The sequence below is a fragment of the Mytilus trossulus genome, chromosome 11, assembly GCF_036588685.1.
Source record: "Mytilus trossulus isolate FHL-02 chromosome 11, PNRI_Mtr1.1.1.hap1, whole genome shotgun sequence".
Classification (NCBI taxonomy): domain Eukaryota; kingdom Metazoa; phylum Mollusca; class Bivalvia; order Mytilida; family Mytilidae; genus Mytilus; species Mytilus trossulus.
In genome coordinates, this window is record NC_086383.1 from 17,871,031 (window position 1) to 17,887,478 (window position 16,448).

The 16,448-nt window shown below is 32.5% G+C and overlaps 1 protein-coding gene across 2 annotated transcripts in view; it reads left to right on the forward strand.

The window, feature by feature from the left end:
• Positions 1 to 945: 945 nt before the first annotated feature.
• LOC134690808 (aquaporin AQPAn.G-like) overlaps positions 946 to 16,448 on the forward strand; it is a 67,456-nt gene continuing 51,953 nt past the window's right edge. Inside the window, exon 1 of one of the 2 annotated variants that reach the window (XM_063550885.1) lies at positions 946 to 1,003. The gene's annotated coding sequence lies outside the window, so the exon portion shown is untranslated. Of the gene's footprint in view, positions 1,004 to 8,710; positions 8,838 to 16,448 lie in introns of those variants that run through there. The other variant, XM_063550882.1, reaches the window with a different exon arrangement.

Here is a 16,448-nt window from a genome sequence, read left to right on the forward strand (position 1 = left end):
AGTACATGGTTTTCCATGCACTATGAAATGCTATACATAAGTGACTTTTCATTGTCAGTTAATTTTGAAAGTGAACTTTTAATAACTGCACTAACGAAGTGTACAATCCCCTGACCAATTATTGTCTAACCTAATTATGTAAATTCACATTGCTGACTAGCAAAGTTGTTCCGCTAAATGTGATTAATGTGAAAAAATAATTTACTAAATATTATTCAATGTTATACTATTTTAGATCTGAATACAAATTAGTTTGGGCATTTTCAACATATATGAATACGAATAATTGATATAACTAATTAATTTGTTTACTAACTATGATGGATATAGCAAAAGAGTAATAGTTGAATATGAACTTCTCATAAAAAATAGGAACAAACTAAACAAACAAAGGAAAGGTCAATGAGTCATCTTTTGAAGGAATAATCGGCTTTTCATGAGCTTGTAATATAGTGGTTGTCGTTTGTTTTATGTGTTACATATTTGTTTTTTTCTTTTTTTTATATATAAATAATGCCGTTAATTTTCTCGTTTGAATTGTTTTACATTGTCTTATCGGGGCCTTTTATAGATGTCTATGCGGTATGGGCTTTGCTCATTGTTGAAGGTCATATGATGACATATAGTTGTTAATGTCTGTGTCATTTTGGTCTCTTGTGGACAGTTGTCTCATTGGCAATCATACCACATCTTCTTTTTTATATTTTCAAAATCTTAATAAATATAATTGTTGGTAGATGTGGCGTCGAGTGATTGTTTTTCAATTTCAACAAGCCAAACCTAGCACATGCCTTCTCCTTTCATAGTGTTAAAATGTCACAGGTAATTTTAGAAACTTTAACATGGTAACGATCAATAGATTTGCCATGACAACCGTAATAACTGTGAAGTAATAATCTAAGACGTTTTTGTCATAACCTTTTCTTATCATTTTCTTCATAAAGTGTAAAAATATCACAATCAGAGCGGTTATCAACGAAAGACAAGCAATAGTTTGATACAGGTAACGACTAGTAATTTAAAATACACATCGTAACGTATTTGTTTTTGTCAGTTTGGATAATACATGTATTCATAAATTGGATAAAGTTCTCTTGTAATTTTTGAGATTTTTTTTTTTTTAAGTATTAGTTTTGTAGCTGTCCTCTCTTAACCCGGAAACGGGTATATCAAACCGGTTTTTTAGAGATCATTTTTACTACGAATAAATTTATAAATTAGTGTTGCTTTCTGGGACTTATTCAGAACGAAACTGTTTTTACATCATGATAGAAGGTGATATTTTTATATGAGAATGATATGACTGTGCACTTCAATTAGACAATTTCCGATTAATTCATTGCACATTTTGAAAGCATACTTCTAAAGTTACCAAACTATTTGAAAATCTAAAACCCGATATAAACGTTGAAGAGCTGAGAAAAACTGAAAGGGACTTAATGTGATGATGACTTGTTTTCATTTCGTATAAATTAAACATAAAGCATTCAAATGTCAATAAAACAAAAACTACATGAAAAGAAGTAACGGCTGTCCTCGGAACAAAATCTGCATAACATGTTAACATCAATTTTACTTTGAATTGAAGCTTAGTGATTAATTCAAATAATTGTTCCAACGTATAATTATCAGAGATGTATGTTTAATTAACTGCAACATTTTCAGTAACAAAAGTCAAATCGGGTTATCTACCTTTGGCGGAAAGCGATCTTTTTGATTTCCTTCGCTTTGAATTTCTTCCTATCGTTATCAAACAATTATAAAAGAACCGTCTGACGATAGAAATGCAACTTATTGACAAATTCTTGTGTGATGTAAATGAAACGGAATATTATTAATCAAATATCCATACAATTTGTACTTTAAAATGTGTGTCAACATCTTAAAATGTCATCTTAACAATTTATGCATGTCTTTGTACTAACACAGATGTGGGGTTTATATCAGAAGTCAAATATATAGGCTTTCTGATAAACTGGTCCGCCATTCCATCCAAGTCTCCGCACCCAGTGGCGGATCCAGGGGAAGTTCTGGGAGTTGCAATTCCCTTTTTGAAACGCCGGATCAATTCATTTGAATGGGGACATGTGGTTGGACCCCCCTTTTTCTCCAGGGTTGGGAACCCCCTTTTAAAAATGGCTGGATCCGCCCCTGAGTCTGATGTTTAGTATATGCGATAGGTGACACAACAGGGGTTCAGTTTAGATTTCAGACCCCATGTATCCACCTGCATTTGTTGTGACGTATGCACTTTTAAAACTATTTCAAAAGGATTGGACATATCTCATCTTAACCGATTACATAATCTCATTTTTTTTTATGATACTGGAAGAATGTAGATATCATCGAATGGTTTAATCCCCCGTAGTCGTTTAAGTTTATGTGGTATGTCTACAATACAGTGATAAATTCTGATCATATCTTTCTCAATGTCGAGGATCACCTCTTAAAACTTGACATATATATCTAATTTAGGGCATTAAAGATACATAAATAGAAAATTGTTTAATATATGTTATAGTTTTAAAATAAGGTTACGAGTTCCAAAGACTTTTTAGGTTTAAAAACGATTGAGCAAGAAAACGTATTAAGAAAATAGTTTATGATATTCTTAGGCCAACGCTGACCTGACCTTACAATACTTAATTAATAACAGTTTTCTTAAAACGTGTTCTTGTTCAATCATTTTTAGTCCTAAAGATGCATGCCATGCATATCTGACCATAGCTCTGGTGTCAAAATAACCGTAACTCAAATAATTCAGCGTCCTCTGTCCACTACCGTTTTTCGGAAAACGGAGTGATTGTCTTGATCAGAATATAACGACTGGATTAATCGGGTTAAAACAACTGAGAAATATTTTCGTATGAAAGGCAAGATGTCCAGTTCAAGCACTAATATTTTCTTAAAAGAAATATGTTCTTTTCATCTATGTAATCTGTATGATGCGTCAGTAGATGAAGTTGTTTGGCATAATATTTGGTTTTTTAAATTGATACGTTTTCAGCATTTGAAATAGTTTTATCACAAGCCTTCAGTGAGGACAATTTGATATCAAATACTAAAAGAGGTGGGGGGCGCTCCCGTCATGATTCAGTGATTTCCTATATACTGTAAATTCAGAAATTATTGCGAAATTATTACGAGGTTTTTATTTTTGCGAATAATGCGACTGAGTTGTAAACGCAATAATTAAAACTCGCATTTTGTAATATTTTAACTGAATTAAGCATGACTTTTCCCAAAATCGTAAAAATTAAAACCGCATTCAAGTGTAAAATGACAAAATCGCAATAATAAATGCACGCAATAATTTCTGAATTTACAGTAGTCAACCGAATTTTCGCAACCAAAAGGGATACCCCACCCCAAAGGCCCCTGGGTCTGCCTATGAATATTCTGACGCACTATTTGCGAAATGTGTCATATTTTTACTTCTATTTAAAGCATCTGTTTAATTAATACATAAACAAGCTGATATTAAAATATGCACTGTAAATTTGAAAAAAACAGTTGTAATGTCAAATATATAAAACTTTACCTATATATCTTTATTTATAGGTCATCAGTAAATTATTGTACACATCTGATTCACATCTGATGATATCAAATCATGTAATTTTTTTTGCGGATTTAACTCGCGCACTTTTATTTTGAGACAAACTGCAATTAAAACATTCTACCTCCAGCAAATTTAAAATGTTTCACCCTTAAATAGAAAAACGCACGGACGATGAAAACAAGTTATTGGTAAGTCTCAAATAATTTTAAATTAAATAGTAGAGAGACACATCTCAATATTATATTCTTTTGCGGTACGAGATTTGCTCATTGTTGAAGACCGTATGGTGACTGATAGTTTTTAACTTCTGTGTCATATGGACATTGGTCTCTTGTTAATATTAGCAGAGTTAGTTTTAGTAATTTTGCAAAACTAATCTGGTGTTGCATACGAAAAATAAAAGAGGGGCAGTAAAAAATTATAAAATTGAATACTAAAAAAAAACATCATTATTTTGTAACAATGTCTTGGTGTTCTTCTTGAAAGTACAATGTAATACACCTACTCTGATCGTAAGTTATCGCTTCATGACGAAATAAAACAGTTTGTGTGCATTTGTTCTATACAAACCACCCTTGCAAATGTTCCTTAGGCCGCGGTGCATAGTTTTATTAACATGTGAATGGTCCAGTAATGTATTCCGTCACAAATATATAAAAGTGCACCCACTAAGCACTAAGTGTTGGTCAGGTACTATATATTACAATGCTTAATTTGATAATTGATTACTGTCTCGGAGTAATTTTGATCCTTTTAAAAAATATATTTATCTTTGACGTGAAAATCTCTGTATACTAATTTGCCTTATTCTAAACACACAGCGTATTTGCCGTAGGAATTTGTTTTTAATAATGATAAAGCGATTGCATCCAGAACTATAAATGTCACAATGGATTATAAAAATATGTTAAATACTGCAAAGTATTTTGTTATCAATTGATGATAGCTGGTTGCATAAGGTCCAGTGGCAAATGTTTCATTGATGTATGTTCAACTTTTTACCTATTCAAAAATTGCAAACCTTCCATGACATTGTCATTAAAACGCGTTAAATAGTATTCGTTACATAACTTATGGAGCATGTACCACGCGTACGATGTCATATATAGGTCATATAACTGTCCAAGTAAAAGTCTTACAATTACAATTGTAACTACAGTACTGATAAATTGCTTAAGCCAAATATTCCACCATATTTTCGATCAATGCTTTAAAATGGGGACATATAGTTGAAACTCCTCCTTTATTTTTGGTTCGAAACACCATTCCTTTTTAAATGGATCCGGCCCGGTACGCAATGACAGCAGAAAAGTGTTGAAATCATTTTTAACTTGAGTTCGAAACTATTTACTTAACTGCTATTTAAATCAGGGACCTCAATGCCATGACCAAGTTGACCAATACGTGGTTCGTCTACAATTAACAGTAGTCTTTCAATGTTGAGTTTGGGTTTCGACACCAGGGGTGGTGTTCTCGAAGGTATCCTAAGATTCGTCCTAAGTCATAGATAAGACTGATTTTAGGATGGACTTAGGATCGACTTAGGACACTCTTAAGTTGTTTCTCGAAGCTCTCTCAGACGAATCTTATGTTAGGACGTCCTAAACATTTCCTAAGTCGAAATTTTAAATCTTTAAAGTAATTTTTTGATAAAACCTTTATTAATGGCGAAATTATTTAACAAAATTGTTTACGAATTTTATAATAACATGTACAGAATTGAATGCATAATTACCAATGTAATTATAACAAAAAGGATTGTTATTTAAACTTGAAAACAATTTGTTTTGAAATGAGAATTAAATTTGTAGTGTAATCGTATCGTGAAACACGAAGTTCAAAGTTTAAAATCATGCACAATTTCTTTATATACGAGTTAATAACCGATGGTGCGTTTCATTTCATGTTCATTTTCACGCAAAACAATGAGCAAAAAGCGAAATCCAAACATTATTACACTAGGATGAGGATAGGATGCTCTTAAGACACCTTATTGGGTGTCCTAAAGTTAGGACGAAAAATGAGATATATCATTAGTTAAGAGAGCTTCGAGAACACGACTTAGGACAAAGACTTGTCATAAGATAGACTTAGGACACGTCCTAATCCTAAGATAGCTTCGAGAACACCACCCCAGCTCTTGGCGAGGTGTGTTCATTCAGATCCTCTTAGAACAAAGCTGACAAGTGTTCTACCTGTGCTTACAATCTTCCGTCCTTTTTACAGCTAATTTTCTAATGCATGTAGGCTAAGACTTTGGTTATCTTGCTTGCGTTGTTTGTAAACTGACAATTTAAATTGCAATAACTTTCAATCAAATTTAAATATGATATGTACTGCTTTAGTAATGCATGCCTATATTATTTGCAGATGTCAATCTCAATAACAATACTTTAGCTAACATTTATACAAACAAAGCAAACAAGCCAGCCAAAGTTTTACTCAACAAGCATTATGAAATTAGCTGTAAGAACCTTAATTTCTTATGTTTATATTCAGTATGCCATGATCTAGAACATTGAATTTTTAATAGGGCTTTGATTTATAAAGATCTCAATTCGAGTGCGTTTGAGAAATATGATGTAATGACCTTGTTAAAGTATTAAAATATCTAGGTGTAATATTTATGGACGATTTATTGTGCGTTCATTGCTCCCCAATTTGTACGGAAGTCAATATTTATGACATTATTTACATCTGAATATATTAATTCGGTTACCGTCACCCTATAACTTGTAAATGCTTAGTGTAACAATACAACAATTTAAATATTAATATCATTATTTATTAAATCGACAGTAACATAATATTTATAGGTTTCATAACGAGTGAGAATTAGATATCGCTTGATATCAACTCGAGTTATTTAATTTCAATATAATAATAAACGAGCCTGTGGCGAGTTTGTTATTACTATTTAAATTAAATAAAGAGAGTTGATATCAAACGATATCTAATTCTCCCGAGTTGTGAAACCTATTTCTCTTATGGTAAACATGCTTTTTGTGCTTAATAAAAAAAATCCGCGAAACGTCGACCCAGTCGCTTGAACATAACTGCATTGTGACGTCATATGTCCTGTTCGTCGTCAATCTTCAACATAAGACTTTTTGAAACATTTTGTACGCTTCAGAATGTAATAATATTTGAATAAGAATATATAATAAGGTGAAAAGTGTGCGTATTTTCTATATTATTGAAGAAATCGCTTATCTCCGTTGCAATGGAGGAAATGTACATCATTGTGACCTTTAACTGTCAACAATGACCTAAAGAATAGCCAATGAAAATGCCGCAATATCGTTTCAGGAGGTTTCGTTGGCCAATCAAATTAACGCATTTTTCGTATCACTTTTTCGTATCACACTCCGGACAGTGTGATACGAGAATTATCTATTCATTCGAGAAATAGATAACAGGCCCCAACCATAAGAGAATGATCATTACAATCATAAAATGTTAATTCTGTATATTTGACCTTATTTTTAACAATTTAGTTCATATCAATAATTCATTCTAGAACAAAACTTATCAGTAACAATTGTGTGTGTTTTCCCATAGCAAACACTGTTTTTGGGTTGCATTGGCGGGTCCAGGGAATGGGGGGGGGAGTCCGGGGATAGGAACCCCCTTTTTAATTACAGTTTATAAAGATTTTCTGAAACACTTTCTCTGTGCTTTTCAAAACACAATGCAATTGGGTGCAAAACAAAGCAATTGCATGAGATTTTTGTTTTCCGAGGACGTTATACATGTAGCACAGTTAACTATTATATCATGATCTCGGTTTTACTCATCTGTGAACGTATTTTTTTTGTTTTATCTCCGTCTTTAATCTCCAATCATTTTTGGCCATTCCTTATTTTAAAAACACGACTTTGATATATATTACGCTTGACTCGTGTCTATACAGATGAAGAAATCAAGAATTCTTAATTTAATGAAATTTGAAATTCAGTCCCATAAACTGGAAATGATAGTTTATTTAGCGCATAGCATTATTGATCATAAAAGTTTTGGATTCGCATAAATCAGCCTTCAAATTATCTATTTTAGTTGTACATGACCTGAGTGAGAAATGTTATTGTAATTGATGATTTTTAAAGGATAGGCGGAGGGACCAATTTGAGGGACGTTATTTTATATTCAATAGATAAAAAACCACTTAGAAACTGTTGCTACGACAAATACTTGCCACTGCTCCTGGTGAATTATGGCGATAGACGTTTGTTTAAGGATTAAACAGTTGTGTTTAGTATTTCAAACAGTAAAAGAAAAAAAAAATGAAGAAATGATAAATCCAAGAGCCTAATTCAAAATTTATAAGCTATTAATACATTCATTAATTCGATTTCCATATAATTCCATTTATCTTCATATTTTATATGGGCAATTACATATTGCTGTACCACAAACTACATCAATAAACCAAATAATCATTAGAATTTATTGGGCATGATACTACAGCGATTAATATTTCAACATATTTCTGGATCAAATAGATATCGTTGTTTGACATTTAACAAACAAATCACACTTTAATCCTCTACGAGTCTAAATAATTTGCATTTTTTCATGCCATAATATCAAAGTCGATATTGAATTTGTCATCGTATATTTATCGTAAATTATAACATTTCACACACAAATCATCCTTTAATCTGCAAAAATACACATAGTTCGCATTTTATATGCCAGATTATCAAAGGATTTTTTTTACTTTCTCGTATTGTTATGAATATATGCTGGGTTTTTTTATTTTGATTTTAACAAATCATCGTAACAAATAACACATCAATCTGCTATAATTACACATACATGTAGTTAGCTTTCTGTATGCCAAATTGTCAAAGTCAATTGTTTTCCATTTTCCCATATTGCCATTCATATAGTTTACGTAAATTATGACTTAACGAGTGACCGACTTCTTTTTTTATTTTATTTCAAAGGGTATGGGAACGTTTTATTTCTCACAGAAGGCAAAACGAGGTTGCATATGCTGATTACATGTATTTGTCCTCCTATATAGGCACACCTTAAAGACATTTAAGATTGTTATCATAAACTGATAATATATCGGTTTGGCTATTATAAATCTTTACCTCCTTGGTGTTTAATTCGTATCATTTCACATTTGCCCACTGCATAGGATTAAACTTTTTTTCACATCAAGTGCAATATACCTATTTAGAATAGAGACGACTTTGGATTTCTTCAATTTCAGAAAGGAACATATACGTATTTAATTCATACTGCAGAAATTTAAAATTAAAAGGTAAGTTATTAATGCAACACTTTCATCACTGTGCGACGACTATTTTGTTTTTTTCAATTAATCGTTTCATCTTAAAAAAATCTTGGTTAAAAGATCCCACAAAACATGGATAATCCCACCGTACGTCTGCGCCTGTGCCAAGTCATGAGCCTTTGGCCTTTGATAGTCTTGTATGTTTTTATGCCCCACTTACGATAGTAGAGGGGCATTATGTTTTCTGGTCTGTGCGTCCGTTCGTCCGTTCGTCCGTCCGTCCGTCTGTCCCGCTTCAGGTTAAAGTTTTTAGTCAAGGTAGTTTTTGATGAAGTTGAAGTCCAATTGACTTCAAACTTGGTGCACATGTTCCTTATGATATGATCATTCTAATTTTAATGCCAAATTAGAGATTTTATCCGAATTTCACGGTCCACTGAACATAGAAAATGATAGTGCGAGTGGGGCATTCGTGTACTGAGGACACATTCTTATTTTTTAATATTTCATTTACATGTCGTGGAGTTGAGTATAACGTACACATCTTTATTTATGGGCCAGCTTAAGACTACCTCTGGGTGCTGGATTTTCTCGCTGCGTTGGAGACCCATTGGGGCCTTCTGCTAGTATCTGCTCTTTGGTCGGGTTGTTGTCATTATGACATATTCCCCATTTACATCCTCAATTTTATATTTTTTCTTGAAAATAAGATTTTAAAGGACCAGTTAAAGTGAAAAAAACTCCCGATTTTAATTTTCTTTTGCTCGACACTGAACGTAGATACACAAGCTTGCCTTAGAAACAAGCAAACAAGTTGCCTGCATTCAAAATGGATATTTCAGTGGAATTGCAACAACCGGAAAAAAATCGCATTTATATAACATTTTTTTTTGAAAATTATATTCACACAGTTTTAAGACTGGAACAATACAATGAGCTATTAAGTCTGAATAGCTGCTTGACCTTGCAAGTTAGTGTACAATGTACTTCCGTTTTTGTTTTAATTTGTTTTACTTTGCGTTATATACTTTATATACTATTGAAAGCAAGATGATATGGCGAAAAAAAGTTTTCAAGCTTTAAAAATTTTCTATGACGTGCTTAACAAAATACAATAGCTGCAAGAACTTAAAAGTATGAGAAAAAAATTATATTGACAAAAATCAGTCTAGTTTCGTACTTACTGATTTTCGGTGCAGTTTACATTAGAAATGTGTTTGTACACTTTTATAGAACGCGAAAAAAATATAAACTAATAACTTATATGTTTGTTCTGCAAAGTGTGTCTTCTGTAAAATAGGTAGGAAACTTAGTACATCATTGTAAAACGCAGCTACATGTATTTATTTTAAAAGTTCTTAGGACACTTTCGATGACACGGTCCTTGCAAACGCCGACCTAACCAGACCTACAAACCCATTGCAATAGTGTTCCAACCAAGGTTAAGACGAAGAGGGCGTCCCTGCACGATGCATGGAGATTATTAATTTCGATAGAACGGGACAATATATTTATGCAACTCGCGATCGCGTAGCCATTTCCAAATTCGCATATATATCCATACATGTTGGAAAATGTTGTCTTAGGTCCGAGACCACAACTAATTCGTAGTGCATTTCTTTTAGAACATAAATGAAAATTAAAAAAATCCCTCCTGCGCTTTCTCAATGAAATTTTTACAGTGTGTTGTACTACTTTTGGGACTAATTATATCAAAATTATAGAAAACTTCATCGTCTCTAACTCAAATTATGGACAATTTTGGTGTCTTGAAATCTCTTGACAGCTTCCGAAGTGCTAATTTTTAACCTTTTTCAGCTGTACCAAATCACTACTTTCCTTTAAAATTCTGGACCCAAATTTTTTTACAGTGTAATTTCACCCCCCTACTTACAATTTGAGGCATTAAACATGGAGAAATAAATTTGGAAGAGGTATACAAATTAATGGCAAGTAACCCACTGTTAACACTAGGGACTATATAAAATCAAGGGACGACAATTGTGGATGGACCACATTACAGAGTTAGTCGCAGATTTTAAAGGAACGCCTTTCTGTACGGTTTCATGCTTATTTATTTGGAGACGACGAACTCGTTTTAAACAATGACTTTCCATTCGATTCCAATCGATTACTCTACGTTCGATTCACATCGATAACTCTTTAATCAATTCCAATCGATTACTCTACACTCGATTACTCTACATTCACTTCCCATCGATTACTCTACATTCAATTCCCATCGATTACTCCACATTCAATACCAATCGATTACTCTACACTCGATTACTCTACATTCAATTCCCATCGATTACTCTACATTCAATTCCCATCGATTACTCCACATTCGATTCCAATCGATTACTCTACATTCGATTCACATCGATAACTCTTTATTCAATACAATACCAATCGATTACTCTACACTCGATTACTCTACATTCAATTCCCATCGATTACTCCACATTCGATTACCATCGATTACTTTACATTAAAAAGGTTGACTTTACAAAATAGTGAACGACTTTACAAAATAGTGAACGACTTTACAAAATAGTGAACGACTTTACAAAATAGTGAACGACTTTACATGACCATCGATTCATGCATCATTTAATGTAAGTCCTGAAATCTAGAACGAAGTTTGCAATGTACTTATGTAGGGTAGTGATATAAAAATTTCCATTCATACATTCTCATATTTAGTTGGAATGTTCTGTCAAATTTGATGATGATGATGATGGTGATAATGATGATGGATAGCTGTTATTTACGTCAAGTGTCAAAATTTAATTTAAAATTGCATATACATGTATATTCAGGACCAACCTACTTTGCACTTGACTATCGCAGTGTGTATGAAGTTTAATTTCGTTAAATATCAAAGTAATAGTAATAGTATGAGTCGGCATGATATATGTCACCTTGCCCGGACATAGCATTATCATCACGATACTCCCTGATGTCACGTGATTCGCAGACGGTGGAGCAGAAAACAAACCCACCATCACATATTTGAGATTCTTTGAAAGTTGGTCTGACACGGCTTGGGATCGCATTCGTGACTTCCTGTTCTCAGGACGATCACAAGACAATTCACTTGAACTTAATTGACTTTTTTTATTCAATGGATAAAATTTGTATAGATATAATAATAAATCAAGATGCTGAGCACTACATACTTGAATTCGGGTAAATAAAACAAAAACTATAGACGTTTTGTTAATATCTAATATTGACGATCGTCCTGAATATTCATGAAATATTTGCTACTGGATGTTTAGCAACCAGCAATCAATCAATCAATCAATAGACTCTTATCTGCTCTATGGCCGGGTTGTTGTCTCTTTGACACATCCCCTATTTTCAATCTCTATCCTATCCTGACGACATACTGTGTTTGTATAATTTCCTTTATAATGCACTTGCTTAGATTATCTTTATCACGTCTGGGCTGTCGGCAAATTTGAATTTGTGTTTGAGTTTTAATTTCTTTTACTGCCATGTGTACAAAGAAGGTTTTGTTGGTGTGCTGTCAATGGTAGAGAAGGGTGGCATTTGTGTGTCTGTCGTCTATAGTATAGAGAATAGTATACACAATAAATATATATATAGTTTTTAGAACATCGGAAAATTACAATTTTTTAATAACAAATTCGTATGTCAAAATAAACTAGAAACGATATATTGCATACACTTTATACACTTGAATATTACGTTTGAATGTTAGTAACTATTTATGTATGCATTTTGTCTGCACGAATTCAGTCAAAATAGATAAAAAAGATATTACCCTTTAAAATATCTATGTACGAATTGACGATTTATAACATTAAAATGTTATATATCAAGGTTGCAGAAAACTGAATATATACATGTAAATTTATAAGAATTTATATTTCATTATCATAAAAATTACATCATACAATATATGAGAAAATTCTTATTACTAACTTCAGAAGTATGTTCAATAAATGTTTTGTCTTAATTCCAATTGATTAAAAAAAAAATGACGTGGATGTTGTAACATCACGTGACCATACATTTGCTAAAGGAGAATAAGTGAAAAATAATGGACTTTCATTCGTGAATTTATTGTATCTTTTACACCCTAAAACACGTTTTAACTACTGCAGTTGTATTATGCTTTTTACATTTAACCCATCAATTCTATAAAGGTAAGTTGTTTGTATTTTCACCTTTCATATGCGATACACAATATTTTGAATGAACTTTGATATTACATCAATAGAATGTTAGTAAATTGGATAATAATATTATGTGCATTTCGTTTGCACGAAATCATGCTGTTATGTTTCTCGTTTAAGGTGGTACCTAACACTACAGGCAGATAACTCTGTAAAATCAGCTGAACGTTTTAATTACGTTACGTTGTCAAGTAAAGGAATATTAAGCCTCTCAATGATCAAAATGAGTGAGCCTGTGATTCAGTGGTTGTCGTTTGTTTATGTGTTAAATATTTGTTTTTCGTTCATTTTTTGTACATAAATAAGGCTGTTAGTTTTCTCGTTTGAATTGTTTTACTTTGTCTTATCGGGACCTTTTATAGCTGACTATGCAGTTTGGGCTTTGCTCATTGTTGCAGGCCGTACGGTGACCTATAGTTGATAATGTTTGTGTCATTTTGGTCTTTTGTGGATAGTTGTCTCATTGGCAATCATACCTCATCTTCTTTTTTATATTGGCAAACTGCTATATAACCAGTGTAATTTTCCTGATCAAACGGTTGGTTCAAAATTTTTGAAATTTGTATATCTTTGTTAAAGGGTCAAAGTAAATACTTTGTCAACATTTTATGAAAAATAAACGAGCCAAAATATTTTTAAATATTAAATTCGGGGCTATTATATATCTGAATATACGGTATCATGGGTTTTATAGATCTATTTTGTTAATTTCTGTGTCGATTGTTCACTTATGGAAAGTTGTCTCATTGGCAATCATACATTTGTACCCCATTGTCTTTTTTTTTATAAACATTTCTAGATTCTCAGATCTGAAAAGATTGTGTAAGCATTGAATTGAGAACGGACAAGCTCTCAGTAACTGTTTGACAAGCCTGTTGCTGGCTTATTATAAGTTCAATATTTGCCTGTTTTAAATAACAACTCATTTTCAAATGATCACCAAAAGCTACAAACTATCATTCCTGTCGAACATCTGCGTACAACCAATCTTGATAATTTCTTTATGCATATAATATTAAAATTTGAAAACTGACGAGCAAACTTGGTGTCTTCATTTAAATTACTTGGGAAATGGAAAGTTGACAATATGGAGCATAGAAAGACATTAAACATGATATCGCACAAAGTTATACATTGCGACATACTGCCCTGTTACTTATGATGTTGACTGTGTGACGACCATTCTGTTTTCTTCTCGTTAATGCAGCTTGCAAGTGGAACATGTTGTTTGACCTGCAATTGATATATTCAGGGATCTTTCTTACTAAAAGGACCATCGTGTTACACAAATAAAACTCAGTAGACCTTTTCTACATAAGGACGCTTCAAAAAGTTTATGTACTGTAACAATAAATGCAGAAGGAGGGGTGTCAATAATTTATTGCTTTGTTTTTTTACCCTCGTCCACTAATTTTCAGGAAGAAATGTATTAAAAATAGAAAAATGAAAATGAATAAGGACACTGAATCACTAGTAGACTATGAAGTTTATATTTTGTCTTCCCTTTTGACGTTAAAGAAGTCTCACCTATAAGTCTTAGTCTTTTCCTGCGCCACTGCATATGAATTAAAAAAAATGATAAATTGATTTGATGACATAATATTGGATTAGTTTGACACAAAAGCAAGGCTTATAAAAGCTTTCAAATACATATAGAATAAAGCTAACTATCACACGAGAGAGTGCATGTAATTTAATGCATTGAAAAGTATCGATTGCGAAACAGAAAGTGCAACTGTAAGCTTCTGTATAATGTATGCAATGCTATGTAATAGGATTAGCATAGTGTTATAATTTTCTATTTGACAAAATATATCACAACGCATTATATAATGAATTGAAATAGATTATAACAAATAGTAGATACATGCACTAAAATTATATATTATTACTTAGGCTGATGCCGCTACAAGGCAGCACTCGCACCCGCAAAGTGGAAAGGAATTAATATAAGTTGCAAAACTTGTTTCCCAATCCACTATAAATAAATATGTTGAAACTAAACTAAACTTATTTTGTTTGTTAAAATTGAAAACATTTTTGTGACTTTATTTATCCACAACATGTTTGCATTTCGGAAAGAAACAAAAGCAGGGGAACCAGTCGTCTGGGTTCCATAGTTTAGGCAGTGGCCGATTAACGTTTTTTTTTTAAATCGGTTATGTCTTAAGATATATATTTTTTTTCAAATCATGAGTTGCTTTATTACATTAATATCTTTACCTAACGTACTTACATGTATGTTGCACAGAAACAAATGGAGTTCATGTATATACATGTAGTATGACAGATTTTGATACAAAGTGTGTATGAACGATTTCTATTTTCTGCAATAAGATAGACAGGGAAAATATAGCGTTCCAAAATGCGAGAGGTACTGACAAGTAATTATTCTAAAATAATATTTAATCATTAAATTGAATAAAGGATTAAATAGTTTTAATGGTTACATGTACTTCTGAAAAGAATAACACAATCTGCTTGACAATTATCATAAACATACTATACTAAGTTTAAAATGTGTCCAAATTGACAAACAAGACTTTAATATTTACATTCAGATTATATAATAGGAAACTTATTCAGGAGAATTTGAATGAGAATTCAAAACGGCTAAGCTCCAAGTCATTGGAGGACTATCACCAAAGTTCTACGATAGAACATATATAACGTATAAGACTCATTTAAGACATATAAGAACATGTTTTAGTCCTATGATGCTTTCGATAACCAGAATTTAAATATAAGTGGGTCTGGATTTGGGGGAGGGGGCGTCCTAATGTCTGTATTCTTTATTTTTAGCCCCACATTCTTTGCCCATTATTCTCTGACCTTTATATTTTAAAATCCTTTTATTCTCTACTCTCTATTTTTTTGGCCTATTGTTTTCTCTTCCATTTTTTTGGCCCAATGTTCTGTAGCATTGGTCCATTAATCTCTATTCTGTTAACCCAGACCCTCTTGTAAGGAGAAGTATGATTGCCAATGAACATTGATCAGATAAAATCATCTTCGGTGGGATTTTTAAACGTGCTGTACCTCCCATGGATAGACCACTGTAGACAAACCGTATTTCGTTCATTTTTTTTACATAAATAAGGCCGTTAGTTTTCTCGTTTGAATTGTTTTACATTGTCTTATCGGGGCCTTTTATGGCTGCCTGTGCGGTATGGGCTTTGCTCATTGTTGAAGGCCGTTCTACGGTGATCTATAGTTGTTAATGTCTGTGTCATTTTGGTCATTTGTTGATAGTTGTCTCATTGGCAATCATACCACATCTTCTTTTTGATATGTTCCTCCCATGGATAGACCACTGTAGACAAACCGTCAAGAGGGTTAATAATTATCTGTTTTTTCAACAGTCGTGTTTAAAGTCTACAGTGGAGTGAGCACTTGAAGATAAAGTGCATCTTAACAGAAAATTGCAAAC